Raw genomic sequence first — 13,148 nt, forward strand, 5'->3', positions numbered from 1 at the left:
GCATCATTCATACGGCAATGCTGGTGTGATGTGTTTTGCAGTGTGGAAAAATGCAGCATTGCACCCCGATGTAGCACTACACACCACGCAGTTGTGCAGAGATATAAATTAAGCTTCAATTGCTGCATTTTAAATAAAGTTCACAAAGTAAACGCGCATCACACCTCTGCCTTACTGCAGCTCATTGATAGGAAGAACGAACAACTGGAACATGTAACATGCAGGTGGTGTGAGCAAACCTTCAGTCTTTTACTCGATTTTTAAAGGCATATTTTTGAGGAGTCAGATGCTCATTTAATGTTGCCTACTGCATTTTAACAGACCATAATGGTATTATTAGAAAAAAACATGCATACTTCATGCAAGTCATTATATATAGTGTCAAGGATTTAGTGCACTGTATGGTACTACTTGCTATGAACTTTACCATATTTTACCATATTTACCATACTTTACCATATTTCGGAGTGAATGTCAACATCCAGAGTTCAGTTGGGGATTTGCACAGTGAACACACATTTATAATTAGCCTTTCTGAGCAAAGAAGGCTTGGAAATGTTTAATGTTCTGACAAATGATTGTGCAAATGACACTGAACTTTTTACTGATTGCATGCTTACAGGATAAATGGGTCGAAGTCTGTTGTTCACCACAAATTAATGCTTACCTAAACTCACAACACTGTCGCAGTCAATCAATGCATTGTCCACTGAAATTACGTGTTTCACTGATGCTATCTGTGGAGACTAATTGTATTTTTAAATACATTTGATTAGTGTATTTTGTAACTTTGATAATAGTTCTTACATGTTAAAAAAGAAAGCCTTTGTCTATTCTTTACAGCAATTGATTATGTTAATGTGGCAGATTTTCAAACCCTTTAGGTATCTTGAATTACAATAACAAAGTAATCCATCTGCTGCCTATTCTAATGGGAATACATCATAAAACTTGCAAATTTGAGAAAAATTAGATTACTGTAGTGTTCTCTCCCCCTTAAGCATGAAATATGCCACAAATATGAAATGCTATATTTTTCATTAATTAGTGTGCTGTTTTGTTTTTCTCCACTGCAGTACAATTCCTTTCTGTCAAACTTTCCATTTCATTTGCCCATCATTTCCAAATATGAGAAAGTAGCATGTATCTTCAAGGATGTTGATAAATTAAGTCAGTAAGGGGGTTAACCTGTCTAGTTGAATCCATATCTTATGATCGATTGAGAGTATTTTAAGAGACAGATTTGAGATCAGGGTACCCTAGGCACATACAATGTAATAATGACTTTCCCTCAATTCATTTTAAGGTCAACTTCAATTCCTGATAATTAATTTTTTTTATACAAATGTAATAGATGAAACTTACTGTGCACTCTGCAGGTCCCTTAAGCTGTTCCATACGCCACTAAATAGCTTTTTCTAAGTTTTCCTATTGGATTTACCCACATGCATACAGTGATCAGACAAGGGAGGAAAAAAAATGTAAATGTAGTGGCTAAATATCTTGGCTTTCTTCTCCTTTCCTCTTCATATGGTTCGTGCTCCTGCTTTGTCTTGACTAGCCTCAAGCTCATAGATTAGTATGTGTTGGGTAGTGAGAACCACTACTTAGTGTGTCAATAGCATGAAAATGAACTACCTATGAGAATGTACCCATCATCTGAAGGCGCTGTAGATGTCTCTTGACTTCTGAGAAATTGGCTCTATTGTTCTGCACCTCTGCAGAGAAATCAGGGAAGAAAGATGCTTTTTCACCATTATGCAGTACCTCTTTATATCCTTTTGTGTATTTTAGGGTAAGCTCCTTATTTTATAGTTCAAAAGTTTGGCCAGAATAGATCTGGGAGGTATACCTTAAATCAGCAGTCGCATACTTGTTTTATGACCCCTCAACACTGAAAACACTGAGGTAAAAGCATCCTTTCCAAAGATATAAAGAAGCCATCGCTCTACAACAGGGCTACAGATAATTTTTTTTCCATGCGAGTGCAGGTGCGTGTGCCTTCTATAAGATGGAGCCCTTTGCACCTGCTCAGTAACAGGTGGTAGTAGCGTACGTTCCACGTCTCGCTCCGAAGGTGCAAAGCCTGATGTGGCGTATCAAATATGGACCTAGAAATGATGGATCCTCCGTTCCGACATATGTTTCGCCATGAATGGCTCTTCAGGAAGTGATGTCACGCCACTTCCTGCTTACTTTTATATGTATAGAAAGGCTGCTATTGGTGAGGATCTTCCAAAATGGAGAAGGCAAAAACTTAATACAGAATATGCCTCCGGAGAGTGCTGATGCACACACGCTGCCCACCCTGCACAAAAATGGACAACCTTACAAAGGAATCAATAAATGGACTAATGCATAAAAATATTTGTAGTCAACAATCACCTAAACAGTGATAAATTAACTATTTTGGTGCATGGATGCAATTTAGAGCTGAGTAAGATCAGATAGTTATCATGTGGCTTGGAAGAAATTATTAGGACAGCAGTGTCATACACACACAGGGTTAGAGAATAAGTCTTTTAATCCCAAAAAAACATACCCATAGGTTTATAGAAGTCTTTAAGCATATGTTACAAGAGGATATAAGGAATATCCCTTTCACCAAAAAAAGGAATATTAAACATATTAAACAAACTAGGGAAGCCATCTCAAAATTGGAACACGACAGGAACATAGTTATTAGGCCAGCGGATGGGGGGGGGGGGGGGGGTGATCCTAAAAAAGGAGAACTATATGGCAGAACTGCAACAAATAGTTCAGGATTCAGCCACCTATAAAAAAAACTTTGGGGTGACCCAACAGCCATACTAAAAGCTCTCCTATCCAAGCTGCTAGATAAAGGGTCTTCTAAAGGCATATTAAACAAAAAAGAAGCATATCTATTACCTAGGAGGGTCCCAAAAATCCTGGTTATCTATCAAATTCCCAAAATACATAATCGGTCCAGTCCCCCAGGCAGACCTATTGTAAGTGGGATAGACTTGTTTTTACTCTCAGTTGGGAGAATATATTGATATCTTTTTGCAGCCTATAGCCACTAGGGGCAAAGCATATCTAAAGGATAGTAAGGACCTTATTAATAGGATTAGGGAAATGGTGATAGGAGAATGAACATTGTTGGTCACAGTGGATGTTGAATTCCTATATACCAAAATTATACAGCAGGATGCCCTCAATGCTGCTTCAAAGAAAATTCCTCATGGAAGCTTTAGAAATGGCAATGACTAACAATTTCTACTGGCATGCAGGGGATTTTTTTAACCAAATAAAAGGGGTTGCTATGGGGGCTAAGTATGCACCCAGTATTGCAATTTTTTTTTAAGTGGGAGGAGGAATGTATTTTTTCTGACTGGTGGACCCAAATTCAAATGTACCAAAGGTTCATAGATTACATTTTCATTGTTTGGGAGGGTCCAAAGGAAGAGTTGGATGGCTTTATAGTCTATATGAATAACAACAAATACCAAATTTTACCAATATCTTGCATCAATCATGCATCCAGTTTTTGGATTTCGAGATCTTTAGGAAGGGTTCTGGTTTGGGGACCCCGACCCATTTTAAAGAAACTGATCGCAATGGTTATATTTCCACCCGTAGTTACCATCACCCCAATTGGGTGAGAGCAATCCTAAAGGGTCAATTCCTGAGAATCAGAAGGAATTATGCGGGCGAGGAAGATTTTATGGCCTAAACCAATATGATCATTGATAGATTCATAGAAAAAGGGTACGACAAAAGAAAATTGGAAATGACGAGAGAACAAGTTAGGCAAATGATCGCCTTACCCTTCTGAGACCAAAGGCCAGGGACTCAGGAGGGGACCAATTCAACCTGGCTTTTGTTTCAGGTTTTAATCTCTGATATAAAGAGGTGGAAAGGATAATTAAGGATAATTAAAACCTACTGGCCAATATTACAAAAAGACCTTCCCAACAAACCTAAGTTTATTTATAGATAATCAAACAATAAAACAAATTTCTATCAGCGCAAATAATAATAATGTTATGTATATTATTTATAGAAGAGCCCCAGGGTTATGCAATACGTTGGCCAAAAATGTAATTCGGCCCCCAAGAAACTCCCAATTTTTTGGGATTACACAGGGTTCTATAAATGTAAAAGCTGCAAAGCATGCAGAATTACTACGGTCAAAACTAAGAAAGCCACTAGCTTTCAATCAGTGGTAACAGGTGGGGAATATGAGATTAGGCAGTTCATCACATGCGACACAAATATACAACAAGTAACACCGGCGCTAAAACATGGACATCTGTGGATCGGGAGGAAAGGGCATGGTTAATGACATGGGATCTGAATCCAGTGCAGCTGGATGGCGGCCATCGCTGGAGGGTATGGATAAACAGTGTACAACAAAACAAATGGACCAACGCTCAATGGGTTGAGGAGTAAACACAGTCTCACAGCAGACAGTTGAACATGATTAGTCCTAGTTTATATAGTAATGCATGTAAAAGAACAATCCTGTTGTCAGACAGGAAGGGATACGAGGTAGGTAAAAAAGAAATTAACAGCTTACAATTTCACAGAAGATCTATGGAGCAACAAGCTGACAGCATTGGGGTTTACAAAAAACCTCCTGCAGCATGGGGGAGGGCTCCAATACCCCTGCTGTACTGCAGATGAATGTGGAACATGCTCACCAGCATGTGAGGATGGGTTGGATGTGCTGGAGGAGAAAGCGAAGATGATTATCAGGGGAAACCTGAACTGTAGTCTGCTGGCGTACTGACAGGTGCAAGGGAGAGAGCCATGTTGCTGCAGTGTGGATGAAGCTATATGTTCACAGCATCTAAAGCCTAATTTATGTGAATCTCAGCTGCGTGGGAGTGTCCCAAAATGATGTAGACCTCAGGGAGATGGAAAACCAGGGCTGGATGGGCCGATGTGGATGTCAGTCAGCGTTGCTAAGGTTCTAGGGTGCTGGTCGTTGGAGCACCTCATGGACCTGGGTGACCTGTTGGCTGTGGTGGTTGCCTTAACAACGTGTTTCGCACATCTGCCCTTTTTTAAAGTCCCCACAGCTAACAGGTCACCCAGGTCCAGTTACCATCCTGTAAAAAGGGGTCAAACTGTTTGGTGAGTGTCCATCTTCTAACTGAGCACTCGTGGTTGAAGATCTAGAAGTTATATCTCAGAGTATTCTGTTTTGATGTTGGGATTTATTTACTTATGGACTTTATGCTTGCTTATTTTTTCATGAATGTAAACATTAAAGTTTGATGCAGTGTTTTCTTTGTGACAGTTTTTTTCTGAACATGTATAGTGCCTTATTCTTTATTTTATCATTTCATACAGTTTAGTGATTCGTTCACTTTAAAGGGGGCAGCTGTTGGTTTATATGTTCTCATCCCCATTTTTTCAACTAAATATGTGTAAATATATATATATCAAGTAATTAAATACCAAAAAGTCCACATTGAATAAATTCTGAAAAAATTTTAGTGTGCTACTCCCAGTACTCAAATCTCATAAACTGCTCTTGTGCTCTATCAGAGCTGAAAGAAGTATAATCCTCTTACCAGACAATTATGATCTCCAGATTATAAGAGATCACAATAGGTTTAAAGGAGTTGTAAAGGCAAAGTTTTTTTTAATCTTAATGCATTCTATGCATTAAAGGATTTGTAAAGGCATAAGGTTATTTATTTATTTTTATCTTAATGCATTTTATGCATTAAAAAAAAAAAAAACATGTTGTGTGTAGCAGCCTCCCCAGTATCCCCCAATTACTTATCTGAGCTCCATCTCTCTCCAGCGATGTCCACAAGTGTCTTAGCCATCCGGGACACTCCTCCTGATTGGCTGAGACACAGCAGCAGTCCTATTGGCTTCTGTGGATGTATATCAAAGTCAGTCAGCCAGTCAGGGGAGAGAGGGGGTGGGGCCAGGTTGGTGGTCAGTGTCTGAATGGACATACAAAGCTGTGATGGCTCCAGTGCCCCCATAGGAGTCTTCTGACTGTGGGGACACTTGATAGGAGGGAGGAGCCAGGAGCAGCAAAGAGGGACCCAAGAAGAGCAGGATTTAGACTGCTCTGTGCAAAACCAACTGCACAGAGGAGGTAAGTATAACATGTTTTCTATTTGATTTTTTAAAACAAGACTTTACTATCACTTTAAAATAAAAACCTTCTGGAGGACGGACGCGTTCAACGAGAGCTCCGCTGCGGCCTAACAGTATCCGCCGCAATCCGGACGCCTGGCACCGCGGATCGGTCTCTCCTTCATCCGCCTAGCCTGTCGGAGCTGCCCTCCCTCACCTGGAGCCTTTTGGGACATCCCTGGGCGCTCCGCGGGCTCCGATCCGTCCCGGGGCTTCCACCCACGCGAGCAGCGCTCCGCCGCCATCTTGCGGCCTACCTCGATCCCGGAGCGTCCGGACGCACATCGGCTCTAAAGGGGGTCCTCTCCCGCATCATCCCCACAACGGTACATCCCTGCCCTGGTCCGAGGGCCTACGAGGCGGAATTGGAACGCTGAGGGTTTGGGGCCTGGTGATCCACAAAACTAGACGGCGGCCATCTTGGTACACCCGGAGCAGGCCGCAACCCTCCGTCCACTCGTTTGGTGCCTGTCTCTGACCCCTTCTATATTCCGCTCAAGAGACGTGAGACTGCTGTGGATCTAGGGGGGCATCCCAGGTCCCCCCGGCAATAATCTGCCCCCGGACAGACTGGCTTGGAGACTGGAGCTGCTTGGGCCTGCTGAGTTTTTTCTGCCGCCGCTTTTCACCACTTCAGGGACAGTACCTCATGTCTTCATCTCCAGTGACTGCGGTTCGCAGTGATCCTTGCCTCCACAGCTGCTCCGTTTTCCCCCTGGACTCGCAGTGAGTACGTTACGTCCCCCCCCCCCTGCTACTGTCTGCTACCCGGTGCACTGGCCCCTCCACGGACTTTTTATTCTTTAGGGTACCCCCTTTCACTTGTCGCATTGGAACTTTTGCCACCGGGCTTCTGCATCAGTCTGAGGCACAGCAGCCCCCAGCAAGCCTACGGACTGGCTATTGACACTGCACTAGCTGCTTCTGATCCAATGCACAGCCTCCTTTCACAGTAGCAACACGCACAACTAGTCTCTAAATGTATTTTTGAGACCCCATATTAGCTCCGTTCGGGACTTCAGCCTATCTCTGAGGTATACTTGCACCAAGTTTCACTTCCCCATTTTTTATTTTTTTTACCTCATCTTCTAACCCGCAGAGCCTTGGTGCATGCCGACTAAAAAAAAAAAGGCACGGAGCACCGCCCAAAAAACTCTCACACAATACCTTCTGCGCTCTCAAGAACAAACTAGCATGGAGCGTGAAGGGTCAGTAGGGGGGCGCCTCTCCCCCGATCCGGCCTCCTCGCCTCGATTGTTGGGCCCAACCTCACCTGCTCCTTCGTTGGATAGAAGATCTCCCAGTACCCTCTCAAAGGCAGATCTAGAGGACAGTCTGGAATCCATGTACAATCGATTGGCTTCCAAGTTTCAATCAGAACTTCAGAAGACTTCTCATGCTCTTTCGCAGGAAATCTCGGCCCTGGGCGCAAGGACTGAGAGGCTAGAGACTAAACATGACGAGTTGGCGATAGCTCATAATGATCTCAGCCGAGAACATGAAACCCTATCCTCCACGGTCCAGCTTCTACAGTCTCAAATAGAAGACCTCGATAACAGGAATAGACGCAATAACTTACGCATCCGTGGTATCCCGGAGTCCGAATCTGAGCTTATTCCGGTAGTGATCAGGTTGTTTAAATCCTTGCTCCCAGACCATGAAGCTAATCTGTTCAAGTGTGACCGGATACATAGGGCTTTGCGCCCCAAACCCCCGGAAGATAAACCTCCCAGGGATATCATTCTCTGCATGAAGGACTTTTTGGTCAAAGAGGAAATTTTGAGAGCAGCCCGTAACAAACAGAGAATCACTCTTGATGACAAAGTTATCCAAATTTTCCCGGATATCGCTCCGGCGACTTTGGAGCGGAGAAGGAACCTAAAGGAGATAACCACAGTCCTGCAATCAGCCCGTATCAGGTACCGATGGGGGTTCCCGTTTCGTCTTGTGATTCCACACAACGGCTCGACATACTCTGCCACTTCGGTCCTGGAGGGCCAGGAGATCCTGGTGAAGCTAGGACTTTTGGATGCCTCTGCGATTCGCAGACTACCCTCTACTCCCAGAGCTACACCTATTTGGCAAACTCCCCCGACCAGAAGAGACAGGCGTAGAATCAGATATGGTGTTGATGATCGGGTGGAAGATAGTCCTCGATGATGCTGTTTTTCTCTCCTTCATATGAAGGCTCAGACTGCGGTTAGCTATAGTTCCCATTGGCTGTTTATTAGCTACTCTTGTTTACATTTTTAAGGGTAGAGTGTGTTCATGTTTCTGGTTATATGCTGTTTCCCCCCTCACGTCTCCCGTTTGCTCCGCGCCTCCGTCCTTTCGGGGGGCGGTGGAGCTTGCTTGAGAGAGGGGCTATGTGTTTTCCAGGTTTTCCTACCCAAACCACAAGCCATTTACAAGTCCCTAGGAGCTGTTGTATGGCTCCCCTTTCCAGTGGTCGGTTGCTTCTCTGGTGGGTGCCCCCTACCATTGCGCAACCCTACTGGTCACGAGACCTTGTTGTCTCGGTATTTGACGGTTATTTTGGTGTGGCTATGTTTTCCCACACGCTTCCACGCTTAGCTTTAATGTGGTGCCCACGGCCTTTTTCAGGCTCTGGGCCTTTTCTCTCTGATGTTTACTTTCTTTTTTTATGTTTTTTGGTTTTCTCCCTTCTAGGTCGATCATGGTCCTTGCTCTATGCTCATTCAATCACTCAGGCTCCTTTTCTGCTCAGGATTTGGGTTCTCATGCCACACTTGTTTTTATTGCACCTTATCTTATTTTTCTGTTACCCTGCTGATGATGTGGGGGTCCCCCTGTTTTTTTGGCGCCTGTTGGACGAGTATTCCCTGAGATTCTCCCCTTCCCCCCTTACCACCATATTTGATTTCTTAACTATAGTTACTAGTTTTTATTGTCCATGGCAATAACATGTGTCTCCCACAATGTCAAGGGATTTAATTCTCCTTCCAAGAGGCGTAAAGCCTTCTCCTTTTATAAAAGCCTTGGAGCTAAAATCCTTCTACTCCAAGAAACACATTTCTCCCGATCATCTCACCCAAAATTTTTCCATAAGGACTTTCCTCAAGTCTTTTACTCGCTCCACTCGTCCAAGGTCAGGGGGGCCGCCATACTCCTCCACTCCTCCCTCCCGATGGAGGTTAAGCATATCTATAGAGACCCCGAGAGCCGATATGTTATTGTTCAGGGCATTGTCCACAACAGAGAACTTACTATTGCCAGTATTTACGCACCCAATGAGGGCTCGGCTACTTTCTTTGGGTCATTTTTTGAGAAAATTTCTCAATACCACTCTCCTCACTTGATCATAGGTGGCGATTTTAATTCAGTTGCCAACGCCACTCTAGACCCCTCATCGACATCAACCACTTCTAGAGCTTTCCCGAAGTCGCTCTCTAGAGGCCTACGAGACCTGCAACTCACTGACACCTGGAGAGCCCACAACACAGGCTGTAGGGAGTACACTTTCTTCTCCCACCCGCATAACAGTTATGTGAGGTTGGACTACATATACTCCACTCCAATTATTCTTGCTAATTCTGTAGAAGCCTCCATCCACCCCTGTGTTTGGTCCGATCATCAGGCTATTTCTTTTACTACAAGGTTCATTAGGCTCGCTCCCACACCTCACTCCTGGAGATTGAATGAATCCCTTCTCTCGGACTCGGGGGTGGAAGCCCAGGTAGCTCAGTCTCTGGAAGAGTATTTTTCCTTGAATGCTCGCCCGGATATGCAGCCCTCGACTCTCTGGATGGCGCATAAAGCCGTCATCAGAGGACGTCTTATCAGTCTATCCGCAGCCCGAAATAGATCCAATAGACTTAGGATAGTGGAACTAACCAGAGAATTAGACCACTTATACAAAGACTCATCCTCATTGCACTTGGACTCTACCAGGCGTTCCATAGACCAGAAGCGCCTGGAACTTGACTCCTTGTTGTCAGCCAAGGTTGAGAAGACGCTACGCTGGGCCAAAGCTCGCAGTTTGTTATTCAACAACTCCGCATCGACTTCGTTTGCTAGGAAGTTGTCTAACACACTTCGCCCGCCCCATGTCTACCGGTTGTCTAATAGTGAGGGTTTTGTATCGTCACATCCCAGGGAGGTTCTCAAGATCTTTGAGCAATTCTATTCTAAACTCCTAGAAGCCCCCCGCATCTTTCCTTCTCCCGATGACCTTTCCTGGTTACAGGATATCCCTCTTCCGACGCTCTCCCCCTCACAAATGGAGGCATTGAATGCCCCAATTACGGTCCCAGAGATCTTAGGAGTTCTCAAGTCACTTAATTTGGGTTCGGCCCCAGGTCCAGACGGCTTTTCGGCTCTCTATTACAAAAAATTTTCCACGATTTTAGCCCCCAGAATGATGCAACTCTTCAACTCGATTCTATTAGGCGATAGCTTCCCGGAGGAAATGCTGTTAGCTAACATGTCACTGATTCCTAAACCCAATAAAAATCATAATCTACCTCAGAACTTTAGGCCAATCTCGGTTATAAATAACGACCTCAAAGTATTTAGCAGAATCTTAGCTGACAGACTGGCAAAATTTATCCCTTCCCTGATTTCCCCCTTCCAATCTGGGTTTATTCCACATCGCTTTATCACAGACAATATCCGCCTAGCTGCAAACGTTATTCAGGATGCCAACTTGTTTTCCCGTAGTCTCCTCCTGTTGAGCCTAGACATACAGAAAGCATTTGACAGTGTTACATGGAACTATTTAGACACACTTTTGCCTCTTATGGGCTTTAGGGGTAGCTTTCTGGCAGGATTCCGGGCCCTCTATAACAATCCTATGACTCGCATTAAGTTGCCTGGCTGTAGCTCAGAATTCTTCCCCATAGGTAAAGGTACTAGACAGGGGTGCCCCCTTTCCCCTTTAATTTTTGCTTTAGCCCTAGAACCCCTTGCTATTGCCCTCCTGAGACATCCTGATATTACTGGTTACACTAAGGGGACCGAAATGTACAAATTTTGCATGTATGCCGATGATGTTTTAATGTTTATTACTAACCCTCATGTATCCCTTCCCAATCTTTTTTTGACACTGTCTCACTTTGCGAAAGTCTCTGGTCTTTCCATTAATGTTTCTAAATCTGTAGCCCTCCCTATAGGCTTTACCCCCAATGATTTGGCCCTAATTAAACAAAACTACTCATTCACTTGGGCTACCTCCCACATTCCTTACTTGGGTGTGGGGCTGCCCGGGAATTTCGGGGACCTCTTTGGGGTCAATTATCCCCCACTGATTAGCAAACTTAAAAACACCCTTAAAAGCTGGCTCTCTTTACGTATCCCCTTCATAGGACGAATTACTGCCCTCAAAATGGTCATCCTTCCCAGGTTGCTATATTTATTTCGCTCTCTACCGGTTAGGCTCCCCAAATGTTTTCTCCTTGACCTTCAGTCCCATTTCAACAGGTTTATTTGGAACAATAGATCTCCCCGGTTTGCCAGGGGGGTACTCTACAGATCTATGAAAAATGGTGGTTTGGGGGTACCTCAGGTTTGGTTGTACTACCTCTCCTGCAGGTTCACTCAGCAAGCACAGTGGTCGATCCCTAATTCTAGAGTCCCCTGGGTGAGGTTTGAGAGTGACTCGGTCACTCCACTCTATCTCCCCGGCATTATGTGGTCAGCTAATCGCCCCCTCTTGCCTTTAACCAACCGTAATACTATAGTGGCGTTTAGCCTTCTACTGTGGCACCGCTTTAAGCAGAAATACGACCTCACCCTGGGTCGCTCTATGGGTGCTTCCTTCCTGGGTGACCCTAGGTTCCCCTTAGCTTTTCTCCATCCTGATTCTTTTGGTATGTGGGTCCGGTGTGGGCTTACCCAGTTGAAGGACTTTGTGACGGGCTCTGGCTTTGTTCCTTTTTCGACTTTGCAGACCCAGCACCAACTCCCTGACTCTGAACGCTATAGATACCTGCAGATCCGCCACTTCTTTCTCTCCCGGTATGGACTCCGTCCCCAGGCACAGCTCACTATCTTCGAAGACATATGCTTTAATTTCCCACGCCAAAAAGGACTGATTTCTCTGTTATATAGAGCCCTGGAGGGACAGTCGGAGTGTCAGTCCCTGCGATATAGAGCGCGTTGGGAGGAGGAGTTGGCCCTGGAGACGGGAGTGGTGGATTGGGAGGAGGGTTGGACCAATATGCGCAAATGCACCAGATCCCTAACTGTTAGAGAGACAGCTATCAAAGTTCTCACCAGGTGGTACTACACTCCGGTACATTTACACCAGATTTATCCCCTTACTCCCCCCAACTGTTTTAGAGGATGCAATCACCCTGGCACCTTTATTCACCTTTTTTGGGAGTGTGATTTAATTAGCCCTGTCTGGCAGGAGGTCTTGAGACTGATAGATGGGTTCGCTGGCCAAACACTGTCCCTCTCTTACCACCACTGTCTTCTCTTCCAGACCCCCCCTGACACCCCTAAACATTTTGTAAGGTTAGTGCACTCTATTTGTGTCGCTGTACTGTGGACTATTGCACTTCATTGGAAGTCCCCGTCTATACCCTTAGCACAGGTTCTTTCACATATTGACCAGGTAATGCTGTCCGAAAAGATCTTTCACACTCTGCATGACTCTGAACACATTTATGACCTGAAGTGGAACCCATGGTTCCTGTTTCGCTTACTGAAGTGATCGCACCTTAGGTTTTTTTATTTTGCTTCTCTTCTCTGTTTACATTTTTTCCTCTTTTTCCTTTGTTTCTCTCTGACTCTTTTCCCTCTCTCTCTATCATGATTTTTCTTTGTATTTTTATTATGATGGTCAGCTCATTTAACGTGTCACTCTCTTTACTTTTATAACCCGTGGTTGGATGTAAGACCCATACAGCTATTCAGTTATCAATGGTTTGTCCTGCAGGGTTCTGTTATTTGTTTATCACCTTTTTGTAACCTTGTCATCCAACTTCTTATGCCAATGTTGTAATATGATTCCTTTTGCTGACTTTGTATTTCTGTTAATAGCTTTAATAAAACCCTTT

General features: G+C 44.3%; 1 protein-coding gene across 2 annotated transcripts in view; it reads left to right on the forward strand.

Moving 5' to 3' along the window:
- The window catches only part of TBC1D32 (TBC1 domain family member 32), a 448,964-nt gene that overhangs the window by 322,392 nt on the left and 113,424 nt on the right, over positions 1–13,148 (forward strand). The gene's annotated exons all lie outside the window — the stretch shown is intronic.

This window comes from Lithobates pipiens, unplaced genomic scaffold, assembly GCF_037356315.1.
Source record: "Lithobates pipiens isolate NorthernLeopardFrog02 unplaced genomic scaffold, aLitPip1_a1.2 Scaffold_18, whole genome shotgun sequence".
Taxonomy (NCBI): domain Eukaryota; kingdom Metazoa; phylum Chordata; class Amphibia; order Anura; family Ranidae; genus Lithobates; species Lithobates pipiens.